Raw genomic sequence first — 4,520 nt, 5'->3', positions numbered from 1 at the left:
TTTTTTTTTTTTTTTTTTTAAAGTGATACCTACACATAGAAAAGTCCTAGAGGGGAAAAAAAACCAAAAGCAATTTTCATTTTCTACTTTACCCTTTTTTATATTTTCTGAATTTTTTGCAATAGATAGTATTTTATAACAAGTGGGAAAATATTATAAGCTCTCAAAACAAATATTTTAGAACTAGAAGGAACCCATCTAATACAACCTCTCATATTATGGTTATGGAAACTGAAAGTCAAAGAAAGAAAGTAATTGTTCAAAGGTCACGTAGCAAATGATTCTTGTGATTCAAGTTTAGACCCTTTACATGATCCCTGTCTCTGAAGACCTTTGCTTGAATCATTCCATAATAGTCAATATTCTTTTTCTTTGAAAGTTTCTAAGAGATAACAAATGTATAAATATTTATATATGTCAATATTCTTCACATTTACCTCCTTTATGCTGATTAGTAAGGTATTCAAATAAATCGTGTCCAAGTAGAGTTGTTTCCTGCTTATTTCCCCAACTAATCCAAAAGTAGGTAAGACCAACAGAGTCTATCCATAATGCTCCTAAACCACACATTCCCACATGAATATTTCATTCACCCATTTCCTAGGATCCCAGAGATTCTAATTGAAATGGTGCTGGGTGGCAGTTTACAGGAAGCTAGTGTGTTTGGATGATAAAGTATTATGGAATAAACTCTGGGTCAAGGACATTTAACCTCATTTTACATCACCTGAAAAAGCATTGGTATAAGATTCTTTTGTTTTGGTTTTGTGTCAAGTATACTGTCGATTGTTGAGAGGGGACTGCAGTGGAAACTTGGAATTGGAAAGTTCCATTGATGGTGCAATGAAAAGCACCATCTACATGATATTTTAATAGATGGATGGCTGAATTGGAAAAACATCTGAATGTTATCAGGTAACAGCAAAGATAGAAGACTGGCAAAGCTAAGGGCAATAAAGAGCAATTAAAGGACAAGCCAGTGCAGAGTAAAAGAAGGCAATTAAATTATAAGCAACAAATGAGAGCACAGGCAGGTTCCTGAAAGACGCAGACTGCATATACAAAGGGAGGAGACTATGCCGTGTTCTATATGTGCAAAAGCAATCAGGCTACTTGTATCCATGTGCCACTGAGGTTCTCAGAAGGAAAGGGGCCAAATGCAAACCACAGTAGCACCAATTCAACCTAATGCAACCACAGTTGAGGTCAGGGAGGCCCACTGAGTTTTTTCATTTTGTTTTAGGTTTCTAATCACAACATCACATATGAAGTCAGTGGCACAGCGAGGGTTAATTAGAATTCCCAGCTACAGAAATTCCAGATGTGGTGCCTTCTGTGCCATCTCATAGCCTTATGGAGTGTTGATACTCAAACTTAATTGTGCAGACAAACCTCTGAGGATCTATGAAAATGCAGATCTTGGTTTGGTGGGTCTGGGGTGGGGCCCAAGATTCTGCATTTCTTACAGATTCTAAGAGGATAATGCTGACATGTCAGTCTGCAGACCACACTTTGGGTAGTAAGGATATAAAGTGCCTTCTGAGTAAGGAAAAATAAAAATTCTCAGTCACACTGAAGCTTATCAATAATAACAACAAAAAAAAAACAACCACTTATTCAGGGTACATTATGTACCATTTTGTACACATTATAATTTACTTATCCTAACACACTCTAATATGATTTTGTCTCTATGCTACAGTTGTGGTACTATTTGGGAAACTTTTTGGTCTATATTCAAACAGCTAGTGACAGTACCAGGATTTAAGTCTGACTTTGTCTGACTCCAAAACTATTCACCAGTAAACTACAGAGATGAGATTAACAGAATTATTAATTTTGTGATCTTGGAAAGTCTCCAAACTTTCTCTGAGCCATGATTTTTTCATCTCTAACATGAGGACAGATAACAGCAGCACTGTGGTTTGGACTAATGAGGTAGGAGGTGCAGAGGTATTCTGAAATCTATAAAAGAATGTAAAGATACAATCATTGTAACTAGGTTAATTTTCACTCTCCTCTCCCCAGTTCTTGAGAGTTTGTTTGGAGGTTCTAGCAGGGGAGTGCAGCTACTCATATACCTTTGACCAAAGACTGGTCCTAGTCTGTGGGAGATGGTCGTCTTCTTCAACCAAGTGCACTTCCTCGGGACGGACACATGTGGAGTAGTGAGGGAGGAAGGAGACACCCGCGTAGCCAGCCAGATCAGCCAAATCAGCCCTGGTGATCAATGAGGTGATAGATGTCGCAGCCAGATCGCCCTCACATCCCCTAGTTTTTAAAAATATTACTGAAAATATTACTGAATATACACCTATTTCCTAAATATTTGTAACTATATTCACAAAATTTTTCTTGTCAGGATCCCATTATACTTCTAAAAGTTACTAACAACCCTGAGATGCCTTTTCAGATGATTATGGACATTCTTCTTTAAAACCACACCAAAATTCTAAAAGTAGTAATTTCTTAAACTGTGGCCAGTTGCTCCAAAGCAGGGAAGGGGGGCAAGATGGTTTACATCTCGAACGGACAAGTGTTGGACAGCTGGAGTCAGTCTCCATGAAGATTGATAAGATTTCTTCTGGGGAATAGCAGAGTTTGTGGTTTTGCTTTTCAAAACTCTGCTTCAGCAAGATGCGAAAAAAAAAAAAAAAGAAGCTATGGAAACTCATCTGATTCCAGATATGATGATGGAAGAGGGCCACAGGGAAATCCTCCCCAAAGAATAGGTCGAATCAATCATTTGCATGGCCCCAGTCCTCCTCCAATGGCTGGTGGATGAGGAAGGCAAATGTCTGCTCTACGAAGAAGACAACTGGACATGCACAGTCACAGCAGAAGAAAACCATCAATAAGTGGTGGGCTGGCCATGCTGGAGCAGTAGACAAATGTGTGTGTCTAAATAGGGACTGCTCTATGTCCTCACAGATGAATGAGGTAACGCTGAGAATTCCCTCTGCAGGGAACTGGCTGACTGACACGTAGTTCCACAAATGAACGTTTGTCTCATTATCTTTTTTGTATAGTTTATTAAAGTATTAATACAGTTTCAGTAAGTAAATATTTTTAGGTTGCAAAATGAACTCCTCATCTTTATATTAAATGCACACAAAAAACCTGAATCTGAAGAATATAAATAAAAGGCTGTGTATTTAATACTGTTAGTGTCACCTTTCCAACTTCTGAAATACTGTTCATTGGTAATTTGTTCTCATTTATAAATCACATTGTATCTATTTTGATAGTATGCATATATCTGTGCTCTTGAATTAATTTTTATCTTATATTTGTCTTATTAAAAAAGTAAATTATGGCATAAAAATGGAAAAGGTATTACTGAACTTTTCATACTGTTATAATAAAATCCATTAGTCTATCTTGCACTTTGAATGGAAATTATACCAATGCATAATTTTGTAACATCATCTGCTCGTCCTTTGGAAAATACTGGTTCACTAAGTTTTATCATTCTTCCAAATGTTAACGCATGTCATTAAACAACATGAAAAAAAACATGAAAAAAAACACACACTCCTTGCTATCTTCATCAATTTTGTATAAGGATCAGTAAGCTGTGACACTCAAATGGCAAATACAAGTTTTCAAAATCAAATTTTGCTTGGTAACTCAGATTTTATCATAGACAACTGGTAGTTTCATAGGTTTTCCTTGAAGGGACAAGCTAACATCACTCATTTTTGAGAAAATATGTCAATAATTAAGTCTAAATAAAAAGCTTGTCAGTTCTTTCAAATAAAATGGTGTTCTTTGGAAAAAAAAAAATTAGTTCAGCGTGCAACTTAAACTGCACAGCTGCTTTTCCTCTAGAAAACAGTACTTCAGTATGCAGCAGATATGCTACATGCATACTTCCAATTGTGTCACATAGAATATCAAAAAGGCAATCTAGGTTTGAGATTATTAAATCTGCTTCATCAAGGACATTTATTTTTTTGAGATGGAGTCTTGCTCTGTCGCCCAGGCTGGAGTGCAGTGGCGCAATCCCGGCTCACTGCAACCTCCGCCTCCCAGGTTCATGCCATTCTCCTGCCTCGGCCTCCCAAGTAGGTGGGACTACAGGTGCCCGCCACCATGCCCAGCTAAGTGTTTTTGTATTTTTAGTAGAGACAGGGTTTCACCATATTAGCCAGGATGGTCTCCATCTCCCGACCTCGTGGTCCGCCTGTCTCAGCCTCCCAAAGTGCAGGGATTACAGGCATAAGTCATTTGTCCTTGATGCCGGCCTCATCAAGGACATTTTTATTGCTTCATCTAAGGTGTTCTTTTTAGTGAAATGGCATTTTTTTTTTTTTTTTTTTTTTATTGCAAGGGCATGACTACTTGTACAACTGGTGCCACTGCAATGACTTTTGCTAAGGTGCTATCACTCCTTTAATACCACAGTATAAAGGTCAACATACTGAAAGGGCAAATAATGTCTTAATCTACTGAGTTTCTTTTCAGTTCTCTCTCTCTAACCATAAAAAATCATCAAGACCCCAGATGCTTGCTAATGT

General features: G+C 37.5%; 1 protein-coding gene and 1 pseudogene across 1 annotated transcript in view; one reads left to right on the top strand and one right to left on the bottom strand.

The window, feature by feature from the left end:
- Positions 1-4,520, bottom strand: part of ENPP1 (ectonucleotide pyrophosphatase/phosphodiesterase 1) — an 88,059-nt gene that overhangs the window by 73,286 nt on the left and 10,253 nt on the right. The gene's annotated exons all lie outside the window — the stretch shown is intronic.
- On the top strand, positions 2,513-2,887 carry LOC108515691 (selenoprotein K pseudogene; annotated as a pseudogene).

The sequence above is a fragment of the Rhinopithecus bieti genome, unplaced genomic scaffold (assembly GCF_001698545.2).
Source record: "Rhinopithecus bieti isolate Rb0 unplaced genomic scaffold, ASM169854v2 scaffold_35536, whole genome shotgun sequence".
Lineage (NCBI taxonomy): Eukaryota > Metazoa > Chordata > Mammalia > Primates > Cercopithecidae > Rhinopithecus > Rhinopithecus bieti.
Note: the sequence above shows the minus strand (reverse complement) of the source record. Positions and strands in the feature narration are given on the sequence as shown.